At 45.0% G+C, this 20,852-nt stretch overlaps 1 long non-coding RNA gene across 1 annotated transcript; it reads right to left on the reverse strand.

The window, feature by feature from the left end:
* Positions 1-444: 444 nt before the first annotated feature.
* LOC146789115 (uncharacterized) lies at positions 445-1,973 on the reverse strand. Its single transcript, XR_014970023.1, has 2 exons — positions 1,591-1,973; positions 445-879 (listed from the first exon to the last, which is right to left on the reverse strand). It is a non-coding gene; the product is annotated as an uncharacterized LOC146789115 (long non-coding RNA).
* Positions 1,974-20,852: the final 18,879 nt, after the last annotated feature.

The following is a 20,852-nucleotide window of genomic DNA, read 5'->3' on the forward strand; positions in this document are numbered from 1 at the left end:
TCAATGCCATTGGGGTGACACACCGCACCATTGAAGAACTCAAAAAACGATGGTACGACTTGCGCAGTCGGGCTAAGGTGCGCATAGCTGACCGCCTGAAGGAGGCAAAGAAGACAGGAGGGGGAACACCAACAGACACTGGGAACACTCCCATGGAGGACTTGATTGAATCCACCATCCAGCCAGAAGCTGTTGTTGGTGTGACCCAGCTGGACACGTCCGGAGCAGCAAACACATCTGAAGGTAAGATGAATGTATGTTTTCTTAGTGTTACAAAATGTAAAGGTAGAACTCGACCACAGCACAGCCCAAGTGCAGACCCTGAACATCCAGTACACAATGCATTCAGTAGGTGAGGGGCATTATGGGAGATGTAGTCAGGTCAAGCAGTTAAAATGTCAAATCTCAGAGTAACAACCCAAAAAAGCTTAATAGAGTATAAAATCATTTACAAAGGCAGAAATTTATTACTGTGCAATTAATATCACAGACATGAAATAATACAGTGTTGCACTGTTTCACCTCACAGATGCACAACGTGTAGAAGATGTGGATAGCGATTCCCCAGACATGCAGGACACCAGCGCAGGTGAACAGATGGACACACCTGTGGTGCAAATAAATCCCTCACGTCCAACAAAGTCACGCAGGGCTACTGTTCCATCCCTAGTCACCATGGAGTGTGAAGATGATGAGGCTGATGCAACACCAGGTGGCAGCCATGGCCAGACAACTTCCATCACACAAACACAACCACAGGTCCCCAGAACTAATCACAGAGCCCGGCGTAGGAGAGGAAGAGCACTCAGGACACAGCAGGAGGAGCAACCAAGTGATGTCTGGGGTGGTCTTGAGGGACAGATGCTCCGTATGCAGCGCCTGCAGACAAAAAACACACGATTAGTACAATTGCAAGTTGGCAAGATGGCTAGCAACATAGCAGTACTGTCAGAAAGTGTGCAGCAACTGAGCAAGGTGATGCATGAGGGAAATGTATCCCAGAAGAGACAGCATCGTCAACTAATGCTGCAATTGAAAATGTTTGCTAAATCAAACAATAGATTGGCCACGACAACTGCACTGCTGGCACGTAGGTCTGTGACCATGCAAACTGAAATGTGCCATTGGAGCGGCGATGTGGCTAAAGCACTGGACCAGGTCACCAATGCAGTTGATTTGCTAAATGCTTCCACAATTGCGGCCAACAATTCCACGCCCGAAGAGGGTAGTGAGGGTGGCTCAAGCCTAAGTAGTGTGGCAGTTCCAGTCCGCACTGCAGGAAGACGCAACACACGCAGCAGTACCCCCGCCGCTTCCAACATAACGGATGACAATGCTGGGTCTGACAGGCGTCTGGGTGTTCGTGGGAAAAAGCGCTAGACTGGCATGTACAAGTGCATTCCACTATGGTGACGTAACCATTTATTTGGATTTGACTTTTCACAGAGTGACAAGTGAATTGACATTTGCAAACCACTTATGTCCATTGCACTGGTCAGATTACAAGTGTGCTTGAACACTCATGGCAATTTTATTTAATTAAAGAATACTCTGATAGCAATAGTCAGTTTCTGTGTCATCATTACTCACCTCAGAAATAATTTTGTGTGATGTCAAATCTTCTCCTACGCCCTTCTGCTGCGCCTGCCCCTTGTGCTGCATGGTGTTGTGGCACTTGCTGGTTCCCATCCTCCGAATCGCTGTCAGACACCTCGATGTCCATTCCTCCCCTTGTCGCTATGTTGTGCAGCATGGCACATGCCGCTACTATCTTGCAGCATTGTTCAGGGTTGTACTTCAGTGCTCCACCGGTCTTATGTAGACATCTGAATCGGCTCTTCAACAGCCCAAATGTGCGCTCTATGATGTTCCTTGTCGAAATATGTGCTGCATTGTACCTCTGTTGATTGGCAGTTGTGGGATTGAGGTAAGGCGTCATTAGGTAATTACGCAAGGCGTATGCGCTGTCACCTACATGTAATGGAGCAAAGAGTCAGTGGCAGCTTCACATTGACATACGTACAATGACAGTGATAAACTATAACACATATTTACCAAGCAGATGTCCCTCTCCAAATTCTCCCCTGACAAGACGGGTGTGTATGCCACTTTGCCTGAAGATATAAGAGTCATGTGCACTCCCTGGAAATTGCGCAACAATGTCAGTGATAATGTTTTTGGCATTGCAAACAACCTGAATATTGAGGGAATGGTAAGATTTCCTATTTCTATATATATATTCCTGTGTTGCAGGGGGACATATTGCAACGTGGGTGCAATCAATACAACCCAAAACATGTGGGAAACGAGCTATCTGGTAGAACTCCTGTTTGGTTTTTGCAAGGTCAAGCGCGGTGGTAGGGAACTTGATATGAGACCCGATCACGGCCATCATGGCATCAAGGAATGCTTTCAATATTCTTGAAAGTGCGCTTTGTGACACACCTCCCGCAACAGCAATGACCCCCTGAAAACTGCCTGACGCCAGAAGGTGTAGGCAACATAGGACCTGCACATGCGTTGGGATGGCATTGGTCCTACGTGTCTGTCGTTGCATTATGGGGTCCAATTCATTGATTAGGTCATGGATCATTGCTGCATTGAGCCTATACTTGTCGTATATCTCATCCTCTTGCTGGCCTAGCAAAGTTATGCGGACTCTGAAGATGCGCTCATTCATTCGCCTCCGTCTCTGTGCGGCAGCCTGCAGCCTCATCCTCCTCGCCATCAGGTAAATCCCTGCCATTGTGAACAGTGCTGGCTCATTCTGGGTGTGTTTAAATGGGTTTCAGTTGGTTTTCACCTGTCTGTGATTTGCACTCATGATTACCACCTGGTTGTGATCCTTCTTATTTAGCGATCGCTAATTTGCGATTTTCATGGAAATCGCTATTTGCGATTTGTCATGCATACATTTTGCGATTCGTTGTTTGCGATTCGGTAATTGGGACACGCTAATACCGATTCGCTATTTGATTCGCAGAATGTTTTGCGATTCCTTATATTTGCGAAAAAATGGATTTTCGCAAATATACAGTTGATGCATTTCAACACTGACTTTTGCGATCGCAAACGGCCTATTTTTGCGATTCGCACCCTTTGCGATCGCAAAAAGGTTTGATGCATGTGCCTGTAAGAATCGGTTCACAGAAATAAAAGCACACTGAAATCATAGAGTTGCCATCAGATGGTTAGATAACAATTTTGCAATTCACATTCACAACGTATGGGTAGTGAAGTTTCAGCAACCCAGTGGTCTAAAAAACGGCAACGCGAGTTTCGGTGTCAGGCCCCAGCCGGGGCTACACCTTCATCAGGGCAAAGATGGACAAGTAGTGTGGGACAGACTCACCTATAATCAAAAAAGAAGTATATACATATTCAAAGTGCAAAACAATTTAAAGTCAGAGCAACAAAAGAGTACTCAAAAAAGGTTGACAATTTTTTATGTCATAATGATTTTTTTTTTAAACTATATATATACATATATTTCTTTATTGTATAAATTGTTTGTCGCTTAAGGTTTGCCACAATGGTGGTATTAAGTTAAAGGATGAGTGTAACAATTTAAAATTGGAATAGAGTGCAATAACAAAATGGAGAAAAGGAAACATTTTTTAATATACAAAGAGGAAAACAATAAGGGTATTCTCCAAGTGTTAAGACTATAGAATAAAGGGTGCATAAATCTAAACGCCAAAGACTCGTCAAAGCGACATAGGTTGCCAGGAAAATAAGAAAATGTCTCTGGAAATGAACATGCCCAGATCTTGAGAAGAGCCTGTTTTGAGTGCTTTTAGATGAGTCAAATAAAAGAACCCCGGCAGAGGGAGATGAAGTAACCAGCCGAGGATCAAACGTTTCTGTCAACCGGGGAAGCGGGGATTAGGAATCGGAAGACAGATTAGGTAAAATTTGCACTCGTCCAAAACAAGGAAAAGATCAATTTGCCTTGTGCTGGCTGAGTGCATATTCAAAGTTTATTGCTCCAGCCCAAATCACTGAAACACATTTGTATCATAACAAAAAGTGGAGCATTATGAATTTGCTCACTTTCCTATATTTGTATGTAGTGAAACAATGTTCTCTTTTTTTTACACGTGAAAGGTTAAGCTAAGAGCGTCGTGGTAATAATTTGCACCAAATTGCTAATCATCAATTCAAACTAGCGGTGTGTCAAATTCGCTATATTTGCTTTTGCGTAATTACACACATTTTGGGAAACATTCAAAAGTAATTACCTGACATGCAAATGTGTCATTTTGCACTATGTTTTAGCGCAAAATGCGCCCTCATGTCAACTTTTGATGTGACGACATACTTTGTGCAAACAAAAGTGCAAATAAGTATTGCTTCAAACAACAGTGATGTTTGAGTTGTTCCTGCACTCCTACGCAATCATTTTGTGGTGAGCAGCAGCATAATTACACAATGTAGGGCAATGGTGCAATTTCTGGACTTTCTCATCAAACGTGTAACGTGAAATTCGCAAATATACAAAATTTCAATCAGGGCACAAGTCCTAAAAGAAGAAGTGAGGGGATTGACAAAGTTAGGCACTATAGTATGCAATGGACATCATGACGCGTGTCATCAAAGCACATGACGTCACGACGCGTGACATTCCACGTGGCATCACAGGAAGTAACCTCACTGGAAGTGATGCTCAGATATGTGTATGTTATAACATGTGGCAACTGAAAATGTAATAAAATATGTTTTATAAAAAAAGTTGTCTCCTGCAAAGCACATCATCTAACATGCGGATCACGGATTTTTATTGTATGTAGATAGGTAAGTGGATTACTGCTTTGAACACGGAGATCATTTTGTTACTTGCAGTTGATACATTGTAATCCTTCTGGTAGACCACAGTGAGCTATGAAGGGTATTTGACTCCTACAACTTGTAACCCTGACTGTCTCATGTAACACATCTTGTACATTGATTTATACACTTACATGATTTATTTGGAATGGATAATGTGTATGTTATGTAAAGCACTCTAACACTCTGCATTGGGTTGAGTAGCACTATAAAAGAAATAAAATAGTGTGTAAAAACTGGGACAGACGAACCCATCTAACATTCTTACAGTGCATTTATCTCTTATATACAGGGACATAACAAAGTCAAAAGCCTGCCAGCCTGGAGTATGTAAAGTTGGAACTACTGACATGGAAATTACAGGGTAAAACCATTCTGCAGGGGAGTGATTACCATAGTGATACCAGCCTGGAGTATGTATAGTTGGAGATATTGTCATGGAAACTTCAGGGTAAAACCATTCTGCAGGTGCGGAATTACCATGGTAATATCTGCCTAGAAAGTTCCAACTTCAAAACGTAATTTATTATTGGAAGCAGCCAGGTTACATGTTATTGGATCATACTGTGCAGAGAGCACGAGTAACGAGGGAGTTGAGGGCTCCGGCCCACACATGGCTTCAGGAGAGAATCCTGCTTCAGGGCCAGAAGTGCCCAATTAGAATCTATCACATGCATAAGAAAGATACTAATGCCCCAGAGCACACAGTGAGTCTGCATTCTCAGACCCACAAATCTTCTCTGCAGGTGCCATTGCACTGAATTCTGTGGCCAGTGCCTGTCTACTGCAGGTCTTTCGAAGGCCATACAGGCTTTTAACGTGTACAATCTGTTGGCTAGCACTAGAGACATTTAGCTTATTTACAGAGGTGGTGTGCCTGGGTCTAAGGTCACTTAGGTATCACGTGATCCTGCACATAATGTCTGAAGGTCCTGCCCTCCCCCTTCTCTCTCTAAATCATTCATTTCTCCCTTTTCTTCCATCCTCTGCAGGACTGACCCCTGGAGAAGCCCATCTGTATCTGCATCTCCCACCTGGATCAGCTGCGGGCCGTGAGACCCCCGTTCAGCCCCCTGCTGTGGGACTTCATGGGGAGCGTCTACCCTGGGGGTATCAGCTGCATTGTCCAGAAAGGGCAGTAGCTGAAGAGGATTGGTGAGTGTGACCTCTTCTGCATGGTCTGTTTCCTTCTTCAAAGAGGGCTGGGCTGGGGAGGATAGAGGGGTGAGGGCTACAAATGCCTGAAGTTGTGCCTGGGGAAATTCAGGGACGTGCTCACTTCATGTATGTGCTGCTTGTCTAGATCATGCTTCATTCCCCCCAATGTATACCGACCCCCATCTCTTGCAGGTATTACATGCACCTATCGCTCCATTCACTACCCCCCCCAATGTCTATAGACCACCATCTCTTGTAGGTATTGTATGAATGCATTGCATACTTTCATGATACATTCATGCCCTAATGTCGACAGACCCCCTTCTCATGTACCCTTTGCATGTACATATCAGGGTCCGGTCACTCCTATAATGTATACAGACCCCATCTCCTGCAGGTATTACAAGCACATTCACCCCTAATGCGTACAGACCGAAGAGGTGATGGGGCTGAACGCGCGCACAACTTCCACCTAATTGGACTTTTGTGTCATCACGTGCTTTGCTCAGAACGCGGCACGTGCGCACACTTTACTGTGCATTCGAGACCTCTAATCGCCAGTGGAGCCGCAGATCCTTATATATTTATTTGTGCTGCCCACTTTTCAAGGGACTATATCCCTATTTTCGATATTCGCTTTTTCTGTGGGGCTTCATTTACACCTTCAACATTGAAGATTCAGAAACTGGGGTCTCGTTCCTTGTATGAGCGGCAATATATATACGGTACATTTTACTGGAATTTTTGAGTCGTGTACGCATCTGGGTCTGACTATTTGGCAACTTTGCTTGACTCTTAGCCCTGAAGAAGCTACTGTGGCCAAAGGAACGAAACGCGTTGGCTGTTTGCTCTCTCTTAAATGATCTTAAGAATAAAAGAAGAATTTTTGGAATATGTTTGTATATTGGGACTTAATTCTGAGTGCACCTTCCTTTGTGCGAAACCCCTTTAATGTATACAGACCCCATCTCATGCCGGTATTACATGCACATGTACCCACTGATGTCTACCGACCCCCATCTCATGCAGGTATTGCATGTACATTCACCCTCCTGATGTCTACAGACCCCTATCTCATATAGCTGCTGCATGTGCATATCAGGGTCCAGTGACCCCCATTCTGTGTACAGGCCCCTATCACATGGAGCTATTGCATATACATATCAGGGTCCAGTCACTTCTTTAATGTGTACAGCCCCCATCTCATGCCGGTATTGCATGCACATTCACCCCATAAGCCGACAGACCCCCATCTCATGTACCCATTGCATGTACATATAAGGGGCCAGTGACCCCCATTCTGTGTGCAGGCCCCTATCTCATGCAGCTGTTGGATGTTTAGACCACACTCCTTACACGGTTCTTGTTAGATTTGGAGGTCTCTAGTTGGCAGAGGTAGGTTCCTTTGACCAAGGAGGGACCCTTGCGTCTAGTCAGGGTAAGGGGGTACACTTCTAAAATAATCCCTGCTCATCCCCTTGGTAGCTTGGCACGAGCAGACAGGCTTATTTCAGAGGCAGTGTGTAAAGCATTTGTGAATACATACAGTAATAAAGTAACAACACTACAAAGGGACACCACACAGGTTGTAGTATAAAAATAAGTATTATTTATATAGACTTATCACAAGACCACAACCGACAAAAATCCATAATACTGTACTCAAAAAATGGTAGAAATAGCTTAGTTTTCTTTAGATGGTAAATGCGACACTAATGTTCAAAGTACCTTTGGATGCGTAACGCTATACAAACAAAAGAGTTGCAGGGAAGGTGATGCGCCGGTTCCTTACACGCAAGAACGGGGCTGCGTAGGTGACGGTGATGCGTCGGTTCCTTACCGGAGGGGAGGTGATGCGTCGGTTCTTCTCTGCGTGGGGAGGTGATGCGTCGGTTTCTTACGGCGCTTCTGTGGCGATGCGACTAGCAACGCCATGATGCGATGAAGATCCGGTGCAATGAAACCTAATGGCGTCTTCTTGATGTTGCGACAATGAAGGTGTGATGCGTGCATGCCCGATGGCCGTGCGGTGACTCTGTGAATCTTTTTGAACCACTACAGGCCCTGCAACACGCTTCTTTGGTGATGCAACGGCGTCTGCTGTGACAGCGACACTCTTCTCCAATGATACGGGGCGTCTCGGTGATGCCATGCGCCAGCGGCGGCACGCTTCCTCAGCGATGCGACGACAGCTGCTGCGGCAGCGACACGCTTCTCCGGTGATGCGACGGTGTCTGCTGCGACGGCGACACTCTTCTCCGGTGATGCGAGGCGCTTTGGCGATGAAACGGCGGCAGCATGCTTTCTTGGCGATGCGACGACAACTGCTGCGGCGGCGACACGCTTCTTCGTCTTGAGTCGCTCTTCCAGCTCCCAGCGACACGCAGTCTCTCAGAAGGTCCAGATCAACAGCAGACACTTCAATTCCCAGCAAGGGAATGCAGGGGAGCTGGTTGGTGAAGTCTGTTGTCCCTGAGACTTCAGCAGGAGGCAAGCTCAATCTTCAAGCTCTTGGAGATCCTTTACAAGTTGATGAAAGTAGCACAAAGTTCCTTTCTCCTTTCTTTGGCAGTCAGGCAACCACTGCAGGCCAATCCCCCAAACAGCACACAGCACAGGGATAGTCTCCTCCTGCAGTCTCTCTCTCTCTGGTTCCTCTCCTCAGCAAAGTTCTTCTTGTTAGGCAAGAAAATACCTACTTTCTAGAAGTGGTATTTTCAAACACAGAATGTTAAAACCAACTTCACTAAAAGATGTATTTTATCATTTTGAGTTCAGGCATCCTAAACTCGAATTATTACCATGTTCCCTGGGTCAGTTAGGATTATAAGATGTTATAATCAAACTGCCCATTCTGCCCTATGGGGAACAGGTAGCCTTGCAATAGTGAAAAACGAAAATGGCTGTAATTCACTATCAGGACATGCCACACACACCAAGGCATGTCCTACCTTATACTTACAATGCACCCTGCCCTTGGGCCTACCTTAGGGGTGTCTGATATGAAGAAATGGGAAGGTTTAGTGACTGGCAAGTGGGTGCATTTGGCCAGTCAACATGGCAGTACCAGACTGCACATAGGCTCTGCAATGGCAGGCCTGAGACATACTTTACAGGCTGCTTCTGTGGGTGGCACAACTGGTGCTGCAAGTCCACCAGCAGCATTAGATTTACAAGCCCTGGGCACCCATGGTGCACTGTACGAGGGTCTGACAAGTAAATCAAATAACCCCATCATGGAGTCACTAGTCCATACATCAATTTATCATAGGGAGCACTTGCACTGTGACACTGAATAGCGGTGGCACAGTGCCCAAAGCATCTAAAACCAGCAAAAACATGTGAGGCACCAGCAAAAGATGGAAGGGAGACCGACGCCAATGGTGCCAGGTCTAACAGTTCTTATAGAAGTATTTGCTTTAACTTCTGGTGTTCATTTCATGTCTCAGTCTCTACAGTTCATCAGCTGGATCTGTGCAGCTCTATTTAAGCGCCAATACATATAGTGCATAGTGTTCTTTGTTTCAAGTAACCGTCATTCCAAATTTATGCAGCAACATATCCAGATGCTGGAACGTTTCCTGTTTGTGTGTGTAGCTTTCTCAGATGCGGTTTTGCTTTGCACTCTGGTATTTGTAGTCCAGCATTTCTAATGAAACACAAACTGCTAGAATCAGAACTCAATTGAAAACATGACAGGACAGACTCCTTCCCTTCCATTAGACAACACAGGGGCTCCTGTCTGTTTTGACTAGAGTTCCATCTGTAAATCTACATGTGGCTTTGACAGTGCCAGGCCAGCCAAGCAGAGTGGAGTAACGCATAATGATGGCGCCCCTTGCAGAGTGTAAAGAGCAGCCCCTTAGTCTCCCATATTTCACAGATATTCATTGGCTATTGGCTAAATGGGCCCACCTGAAGCTTTTGGGGGCCCTGATGTGTTTGGGCCCCCCTATGCCGCAGAGGCTCTGGGGGCCTGCTTTACGCCCTTGGCCCGGAGGCCGTACATCAGTGAATAGTGCAGCAGGAGGCACGATGGAAGCCAAGCTACGGCTTGGCCCTCCCAGGCCCAAACCACCAATGGGGGTAAAGACAGAGACTGTCCATGATTGGGGTGTGGCAGGGGCTGGAATAGGTCTCTTGTGGCTTAATAATAATCCCTTTTCTGTAACATTGAAATAACAAGCACTGGCACCATCAATAGGCCTGACTTTAATGGGGTAATTCAAGCAAGTCGCATTTGTGCATTTACTTGTCTCCACGTATTACCACTTTAAAGCTAGCCCTATTGTTTTTACCAGAGCATGTCTGCTTTAAACAGCTGGATTGTGCACCATTATATATTGTATAAATATGTGTGTCTGAGAGTGTATGTATGTTTGTTTGTGTAAACATATAAATATATGTGACTCTCACACAGTTCCTGACTAAAACATTAAATTAACCCTGCAGCAATGACAAAATAAAACAAAGAAGGGTTGTTTTCTGTATACAATGCTTGTATGAGTTACTTCATTTATTGTGTGATGAGTCAGTGTACTTTTCTGTTGAAAAATACTCCCTAATGTAAGCAGGATGATACACCAAACAGCAAAAAAATTAGGATTAGATGAGGGATAAATATTTCTTTGGTTGGAGACTATTGTAAAGAATTTCTCACAATATGTCTTGCCAACAGCTGGACCATCAAGACAGAAAAAACAAATGTGTACATGTTTCTCACAGTTTGTAACACCTCCGGCCGGCGGTCCCGACACCGCTATTACAATGCGACCGCACATGGTGTGCTCACATACTCCCATTGCTCTATGGGAGCTTATGCTGAAGCCATAAACCGGCCGCAACGCAAGCTCCCATAGAGAAATGTGAGTTTTTACTAATCCCAGCCCCACATGGTAGGCACCACATAGTGCCTGCTACTCTGTGCAGGAATTGACGGGGGTACCATATGTGTCCCTCATGGCCCCCAACCTGAGACCGCTGTCCAACATGCTTTTCATGTTGGAAAGCCCGACATGAAAGGCCTGTGGGAAACCTACATCGTAATCCAGACTGCGGCAACGCCGTTGTTAAGGGATTACATGCCGGTTTCGACTGGCCAACGGGCTCCTTGAGCCTGTCTGAATGACCGGCCGGTTTCACTTCCGACCGCTGTCATTGTAATGTGGTGGTCGAAAGTAAAACCGAAGATGTTGGTCGGAAAGCCTCCGACCGCCGGTCGGAGTCTTTCCGACCGATATAAAAATAGGGCTCAATATATACAAATGTCTGTCCACTGCACAACCAATGCCATCATGATTTCAAGGACCTCAATTAAGTGTAGGTGTTCTGAAGCTAAACTATATAAACATCTCAAATAACGCTCTGCCATCTGGAGATCTGCCAACTCACATGGTGCTACTGTGTGACACACAATATTGGCTCCCTTCAAACGGTCACCCAGTGAGGAGCCGATATCACAAGGTGACAGAGAAAACAAGCTTAAAACCACTTCTACTGTGGATTTCCAGCTCGCTGTTGGAGGCTTTGAGCTGCCCACGCCCATTAAGGGGTGAGCAAGGGATGAGCAAACACGCCAGGACATCAGCAACAGCCTCAAGCAAGCTTTCCATTTTTTTTTTTTGGAGGAGGGGGTTTGGGTGCGGGCAGGGGCAGAAGCTCCTTTTGGGCACTTCTAGGCATGAGGCACCACCCCTCCAAGGTACTGACCCCTCCTCACTTGGTGAAAATGTTGTTTTAGTAGGCAGGTTTTCATCTGATTGAATCGTTATACAGCAACTCTGTTCATGATGCTGAGCAAATAAATACAGTCAAACACAAATGCTCACTCACTCACACCTGGCATGTTGCTGATTAATGTTGTTATTTTCTCCTCCTGCAGAAGTTGGACCAGCGTATGACATTGTGGGGACCAAAGACTCCATCATGATCCGAGTGCCGGACCACACTATCTCAGCCAACGTGACCGACATGACCGGCCCTCTGGCCATCACGTCTGTCAATCCCAGCGGGGAGTGTAATAGCACCCACCATGACATGGTCATCTCGTGAGTACTCACTCAGAACAGGGGCTGAAATCTGGAAAAGGTTGTGAGTGGGCCTTCTGCGGAAGAGATGGTGCCTGGGGTCTGAGAGTTACTAGATGGCTGCTAGGAGCTGAGGGCAGGGACAAGGATTGCTGAGGGGCGTGAGGTGAAGATTCTATTGATGTGTGATGAGCTATTTTGAACAATTTTTTTTTTTAAGTGTAGGACTAGACTGGTGCTACTGAAAGCTGAAGGGAGGCAGAAGGGTGTTGGTGCTATCTTTTAGGGTATTTGAGATGCTTGGCATAAGCCTATATGTGAGCGCATTAAACACAGGTGTGTTTGACCGGTTGAGGTCAGGTAGATGTTGCCTGTCTGCGGCTTCCTCTTAATGCCCAGCAGCTGAGCCTTTGTCAATGATTACTTTAAATGAGTGGTTTTGTATTTCCTCTCTGTGTTCCAGGCGTCTACGGCACAAGCTGGAGGGGGTGCTGTGTGATGGGGACTCCTACGAGACGGTGGGCTCACGGTGGTGAACTGTCTGAGGATAGACGAAGGTGGGTCTCAACCAATTCTTGCTTGTGTTTCATCTCTACCCCTACTATTCTCAAAGTAGGCTCAAGGACCATCCATGGATGTAAACAGGGGCCTATGCTCCCCCACCCCACCCACCAAACACATGTCATGAGATTTGGGAAACAGCAGTCCTGGTCCAGTGTATTCCTGGTGTCCAAGGCATACAGACCTACAAAGCCCAGAATGAATGGACAGCTGAAGCATGAAAGGGGCCAGCATGAATGCGTAACTAAAAGATGCACTTTATTGAGCCCCTGAGGAAAACTCCAAGTGCTTGTTCTAAGTTTGCAGGGATGCCACTGGAGGTTTCTTACCTGTGCACGCTCCTGACCCCCACTTTCAACTTTACAAGCATTTCTCTTTATCATTAGTCTGCTCTGTTGGCGTACCGTATTTGCATAATTTGTTTCACAAAACTTTGCAAAAATTACATTAGCGGTGTGAAATGTGGTTCACCTTTATATTGCATGAAAATGTCATGGAGTACATACTGCACATTAAAAGGTCACATTAGGTACTGGCAGAAGACTTAGTCAGCAAAAAATATCTCCCATGGAGATATTTTATGCTCACACCCGTCTCCAGTGAAGAAGAAATTATGCAAATTGCATAAAGCAACTCTGGCAAATTTGCAATAGTGATTAATAATTCACCCAGATTTTAGCCAGTGCATGGACCCAGAGCCTACCTCAGTAAGACAATACTCCCCAAGGTGGGATCTTTTATTTTTCCCCAACTCATCGTTCTTTTTTGGGGACAGTCCCACCCTGCCCAAGTTACCCAATGCCTGAAGGTCCTTACTCTAGACCCATCTGAAAATAGAGACCTCAGAATCACAGATTCTGACATGCAGATTTATAAAATATTGACCATACACAAATAAACACAAATGTCTCTTTGAAGAGTATTTGACCTGTTAAAAGTTCCTAATTCCAGTGAGAATCACTTCTTAATTATAGGAATACTGAATTAACTTACTATTCCATCTTCTGTCTGAGTTTATTGGGCAAGCGCTTGATAGCGGGTTTACTGCAGGTCGACATTTTTGCAGGGAGATAGTTATGTGTGGTATAGATTTTGGCAGTCGAAGTTTAGAAGTCTATGTTTTTGAAGTCTGTTATTTACTTGATACCACCTCCCTGCTCCACTCATCAAATGCCTCCTTGAGGGGGCAGTCCCCACCCTTTCTTGAGTCAGCATAAGCCACGTGAGAGGACGCGTCCCACCTGTACTCCATCACCCACCACCGTGCTCCTTATGCTTGTCTCTTCCCCTCCCTCTGCTGCTCACAGAGCTCAGGTCTCATGCTGCTGTGCTTCTTCCTTTCCAGGGATCCTGAGCATCGTGAGGGAGGGCTGCGTCCCCACCACCCACTTTATGCAGACATTCGAGCGGGTGAAGAATTCGCAGGTCTGAGGCTACCACGTGCTACGACCAGTCTAGTTCTATTGACCACAGCAGCATCCGCACAAGACCTGAGCCAGCTGCCATTTGCACTTTATTAACCGGAAATAGAAGTATCACAATCTGAGGCCGGATATGCGCGTCAAGCCTGAGCTGAAGTGAAGACATTACCAGAACAGACTTACAGACGGCAGTGGAGTCGGACATTCTTACGCATACAAAGAGAAAGGGAAACGCATTCAAGCGATCTAGAACAAGTCTGCGGGGAACTGCCTCGTTGTTTATATGGGTGAACAACCAACGATCACACTGTGGGTGGCTCCCACTCCTAATTGGTAAAGAATGAAGTGAGCAAAGCCCAGGAGCTCTTAGGGGAACATGGCGGCCGGAGGCTAACGGTCGCGGTCGAGCTCCCCTGGCGTGCACTGCCAGGATTCTCCCTTAGAGTGCAGCGATATGATTTTATAATATATTAAACAGTACTGGGTCCCGGGTCCTCTGTCTCATTATTCCCAGCCCGGAATGCTTTTAGTTGGACCCCGTGGGTGAGAGTGCCTGCGGCTTACCTTTGCGTCTCTTTTGTCTGTGGCGGCGCCTTTCTCTTCCCGGATGGTGATTGAAGATCGAGGCAGCGCGGCATCGTTGCTGCAGTTTGTCAGCATAGCACTAGAGTGGAGGCGGGGGACTCCCGGATTACAGTTCCGGGTTCACACTGGCAGAGTCAGCACTGTTGAGTAAGCTCCAGGAAGGTGCAGTAAGCAGTTGCGAGGGAGCGCTTTGGTGAGAGAGTGTAACTTAACGTGTAACGTGGAAGTTTGCCCCTCTCCCCCGTTGGGCGTGTTGGCTGTACAGGAGAAGGTGAAGGTAAGATCCTGGGAGTCTTTTTTGAGCACCTATCGGATGTTTGGACTACCTCCAAGTTCTCTAGCGTGGCTCATGTAGCACAGGCAGCACGGAACTGTGTAAAAGGGCCGGCTGGGGCTGTTATACTACGAGTGGGCTCTTTGAACTGTATGGAGATCAGTGGGAGCACTGCCCCTCGTAGCACCCTTCACAGTGTCATTACGAATTTAACAAACTTAACCATTTAGCCAGCTATCTGTCGTTATACCCTGCGCAATAGGGATATTAAACCTGCCTTAAACCCCGCTAAGTCCACTTCTGTTTTGCCTCCAGTTGTGGAATTAAGGGCCACTGCTAAGCAGGGCAAAGTGAGAGCCACCACGGAGATTACTTCCCCAGTTAGAGGAAAAGGGAAAGGAAGGCCTAAGAAGCCTTTGTCCTCTAAACTTAGAATAACTCCATCTTTGAAGACGTACTATAAGGTGCTATCTGTTACGCCGGATGGGGGGAAAGCAAAAAATCTATTATGGCTTCCATTGGTATACAGTCAAGCATCCCTACATCTAAAGAAATTACTCAGCCTTCCGTCGTCTCTTCTCTTGGGGTAATGAATGCGGTGGATATATTGACTACACAACAGGTGGCTATTCATTCTTTTGTGGAAGTATCAGATAGATATTCGGCTCTGGATACACAGGGAAATGGCTTAGGCACTCTTTTAGAAATAGAGAAGGTGGATGTCGCTGTACCGACCACTGAGGTATCTGGTCCGCCTGATCGCCCACAAAGCCTACCCCCTAATACGGTGTCGACTGGGTCATTAGCTGATATCCTATTGAGCTTAAAAGAGGATATTGGGAGAAGATTCTCAACTTCAGAATCTAATCAAGCCGCAATTCAGGCCTCATGTGAGGTACTGGCACAAAAAATAGAAGAAGTTTTGCAGAGAACTGATATCCTCGAATCTGAGATTCCTAAAATCAAGGAAGCATTACATTCTTCTTCAATCGAGATGGATAAATGAGTCCACCAAAACCGGGAGTTTAAGGATGACATAGAGCGTCTTGAAAATCACGCAAGAAAAAACAATCTGAAAATATTAAATGTCCCTGAAGATCTAGAGGGGGGAGACATTAAATGTTTCGTGATCTCCCTCTTAAAGGAGACAATTCTTAAAGATTCCCCGGGATTGGATTCGGCCCTCGATATCCAGCGAGTACATCGGGACCTATATAGGAGGAATCTAGAAAAACAAAAGCCAAGGAAAATCCTAGTAAATTTTCATACATACTCCGTAAAGGAGAACATTTTATCCTTGGCTTTGAAAGTGGGTCAGATCAAGAGTAACTCCTTTTCCAGCCTATTCTCCTTTTTTATTAGGTCTGATGTCTCCCACATTACAGCCACAAAACAGGGGGAGCTAGGTAAAAGAATGGTAATCCTAAACTCACTAGGGGCTAAGACACAATTGAGATTTCCGGCATCTCTTCGGATTACGTGGAATAATCATATGCATAATCTATGTCAAATCGAGGAAGCAGATGGCCTTATTGACAAAATAAGAAACAGGAGTGGAGTTTAGATGTATAGGGGACGAGAGTACCCATTTGAATTTTTTCTCTTTTTTTTTTATTTTGGACTGTTGTTTCGCTGGGCTTCTTTTGGAGAGACTGGTTTATTATTCATAAAGTTGAATTATTTTGTAAAGACACGTCCAGGGGTCCTCGCCCATAGGGCTTATGCCCAGAGGAGCAGGGAGGGTTCCCCAGGGTAGTGAGGGGTTGAAGGGGTCACTGTGGGAGGAAGAGGATGAGCGGGTGTGGGGGATCACGGGTGGGGTTGCAGTGGGAAAAACTAAAAAAAATATCCTCAATCTCAACCGTGTTTTAAGATCTAAGCCATTCTCAGAATGCCTGAATAATGTTTCTGTTGGAGGGATGATGATACAAGGCTAAATGAGTACTAATATTAAATTTATTTCGTGGAACATCAATGGGCTTAGATGTCCACGTAGACAAAGATTAATTATGAAACTCCTTGAACAATCCTCCGCACAGGTCTGTCTCTTACAAGAGACTCACCTGAGCTATCTGGAATGTCGGGCTATCTATGGTAAATACCACTGGGTTGAGCATTATTGCTCATCCGAACAGACAGTCCATAATAAGGGGGTGGCAATTTTAATTAGATCTGGAGCTAGAGGCAACATTAAATCAGTTTTGTCAGATCAATCTGGGAGATGGATTATAGCACAGCTGGAAATCAAGGGGACAGAGCTAACTATAGTCTCATTCTACGGCCCTAACGTTGATGATCCGGCTCATATTATTAAAATGAAGCCAAATTAATAGAAACCCCTACACCAATAATAATTGGAGGTGACTTTAATATTCTCCTTAATCCCTTACAGGACAGATCCAATCATAGTTACTATGTCGGTGCCCCTCGTATCCGTCAGGTGATGATTAATATGATCCATGATTTAGGGCTAGCCGATGTATGGAGGGCAAAAAAGGGTGATATATCAGGTTTTACTTTCCATAGTAAGAAACATGGTCATTCTTCTAGAATTGATTACATTTTAACTGACAGGCTGGGTCTAGAGCATTTATTAGATATTTCCATCCTTCCAAGTATTCTTTCAGATCATGCCCCTATCTCCTTTTTATATTTAGGGAAGAGGCAAAGTCTTAGTCCCAGATGGATATTGAAAAGGGCAATGCTGTCTAACTCAGAAATAACTAGCGCACTTAAAGCCTCTACATTAGACTACTTTGTAGTTAATATAGGGTCGACATCTTTAGATTTTGTATGGGACGCATTTAAAGCGTTTCTACGCGGACAGCTACAAAGCCTAATATGCTCTAAGAACAGGGACGAGGCCCTAGAATTTCAGAACCTGGAAAGGGAGATCTGTAAGCTGGAAGGTGAAAGAACGAGTTCCCCTCAGATCCATCTTGAAAACCTGACACAAGTAAATAACGATCTTGAACGTTTGCGCCAGGAATATAGGGGGAAACCGGAACAAAAGGTAAAGGCTCAGTGGTCAGCCCATAACATGCAACATTATGAGTATGGTGAAAAGGTGGGTGCCTTGTTGGCCTGGAAAGCGCGGGTAGATAGAGCTAAAAACAATATAAATGAATTAATCATAGATGAGATTGGGACAACCTCACGCAAACAGGAGGATATGCAAAAGTGCCTCCTTTCCTTGTTCTCTGATTTGTACAGAGAAGAGTTATCCCCTAGCCCTGAGAATATTCAAAAGTGGCTGCAGAACAAGGAACTACCGGTATTAACAGAGGGCTGTCGAGCACCTCTGGACGCTCCTATAACTGAGTGTGAGATAAAATTATATATAAACAAGATTAAGAACAACAAGGCTGCGGGGACTGATGCTCTTCCTGGGGAGATCTATAAAACCCTCCAGGATGAGCTAGCCCCTAGATTGTCCGAACTATTCAATTACATCTATAGCTCAGAAGGTAGGGTTCCTAAATCCTGGAAGGAGGCTACAATTGTCCTTATCTTGAAGCCAGGGAAAGATCCCCTTAAAGCCGACTCATATAGACCAATCTCCCTGCTCAATTCCGACTATAAGATCTTTATGTCCATCTTGGTGGGGAGATTGATCAAGATAGTTCCGCAGCTGATCAATATGGACCAGAAAGGAATTATCCCAGGGAGGTTTATCCAGGAGCAGACGTTGCAACTAATTGGTAGCATAGACCTAGCGGTGGCACGGTCGGACCCCTTGGCAGTAGCGGCATTTGACGCAGCCAAGGCGTTCGACTGTGTCCGTTGGGTCTTCCTCTGGGAAACACTAAAGATAATGGGATTTGGTTCAATTTTTATTCATACTCTGATCAGCTGCTATCAGGGTGCTTCCGCAGTTATCCTTTTAAATGGCATGCTAACATCAAGCTTTGACATAACAAGGGGAACAAGGCAGGGTTGTCCCATTTCGCCCTTATTGTTCGACATATATATAGAGCCTTTAGCTAAAGCTTTAAGAATGGATGAACTAATTACCCCTTTTAGTGTCCAACAATATAGTAGCAAGTTAGCTCTATATGCGGACGACCTGCTCTTGTATACCAATAATCCTGCGGAGGTACTCCCAAGGGTGGAAGCCCTCCTGGAGGAATTTGGTTTGTATTCAGGGTATCTCGCCAATCCTCCAAGACAGAGGTAATGTGATGGAACATCAACAACTGGGCTGGCAGAATGAGCAAGGAATTTAGATACCTAGGGAGAAGCATAGTTAAAGATCTGGACGATATCCCTCAGATCAACTTGAAGAAGGTATCTAAAGAAATGGACCACCTCTTCTCAAGATGGAAGACTTTACCATTGACTATCTACGGCCGGGTGAACCTGGTAAAGATGGTCATTTTGCCAAAATTGACATACTTATTTAGTGCCATCCCCCCTCGATTTTTCTAGTAAGGCTGTGAGCAAAATACAAGGAAAAATAGGCAGCTTTATCTGGTCTAATAAAAATGCTAGGCTATCCTGGAAGAAGCTAAGATGTAAGCTTCTGAAGGGCGGTTTGGCCCTTCCGGATTTGCTCTGGTACCCTTTTGACTTTCAGTTTAAAAATATTTGGAAATTGCTCACTACTACTGGTAAATCCAAATTGGGGGAGGTTACTGAGTGAAATGACTACATTTTATGGGGGGGGAGGGGGAGAGGGCTTCCTTTACAAGTTTGGGGCTCCAAGGTTTTTCAAAAAGGTCCGCCTGAAAGTTTTAAGAACAGCTCTTAAAGTGTGGTATAGGGTTCGAAGTAAATTGAGAATCCATTATTATTCAGAATTTACTCCCATATGGGATTCCGCAGGGTTACCTATATGTTTGGAAGATAGTCTTGCGTTGCCAATTAAAAAGGCTGGCATCGCAGTCTGGTTTGATCTTATATCATCAGATGGAGTTCATCCATGGGAAGCATTAAGATCAAAAATAGGAAGCTCTGTCGCAAAATTTAAATATTTACAATTGTCCTCCTGATATACAGCTGAAAAAGAGAATATAGGCGGAAACTGGGAAATTGAGCTTCGTTTTCAAAATATAAAACTCATAAAAAAGGAGGTCGGATACTGGTATAAGAATCTATTGGAGTCTGATGTTATTGACCTCCCCCCACAGTACTCAATATGGAACTCATCAGCCGTGGATATTTTAGCTGTTGATTTGTATGTTCTATCTCTTCAAACACTATATAAATATGTTAAACCGGCACCCCTTAAAAAGTATCATTTCTATGTTATCAATAGACTATACTATACCCCCATGACAATAACAGGATTTGCACCTCTCTCCTCTCCGAAGTGCCCAAGATGCGACCTCTCTGCGGCAGATGATCTACATATATTTTTATGCGTTATCCTGAGAGGATTTTGGCAGAATGTGGAGTGTGCTCTTGGTGCAATATTAAAGTTAAGCTTAAGCTGAATCTTGCTATAGCCATATTTGGTATAGATAACGAACGGACAAACACATTTTTGGCAACTCAAAAAGTCCTACTATTGCTTCTGATCCTTATTGCTCGGAGGGAGATATGTAAACTGTGGAAAGACTCAAGGCCCCCACTATATGAGAATTGGCTGAGTTCTGCATTTGGTATGGCCCGTTTGTACCAGGGTTATTTAAATGATAACAATGCTAACATTTGGTTACCGCTATTAACATGAGGTAATGAAATGAGATTAGTTCATTGCCGCCCGGTCCAATTATTACACCAAGCTTTATACAAAGAAGCTGGCCCGGTCAGGCCTAATGTCAATGCAGTAGCAGAAGTCTGGGTTGCCCAGGAAGGAAGGATGGCTTCTTGCGTTTTTCTGCAGACACTATATGGTGAGATGAGGACAAATACAAAAAAAAAAAGAATGAAGTGGGCTACTTGATTGTAGACTATGGGCTTTGAGGGAGATCATGATTTCAATCTGTTTCTTAAGAAATGGCATTCCTGTGATTTGCCTCAGTCTGAGGAGAGGATTCCTGGAGGACACAGAGGCAG

Source organism: Triturus cristatus, chromosome 10 (genome assembly GCF_964204655.1).
Source record: "Triturus cristatus chromosome 10, aTriCri1.1, whole genome shotgun sequence".
In the NCBI taxonomy this organism is placed as follows: domain Eukaryota; kingdom Metazoa; phylum Chordata; class Amphibia; order Caudata; family Salamandridae; genus Triturus; species Triturus cristatus.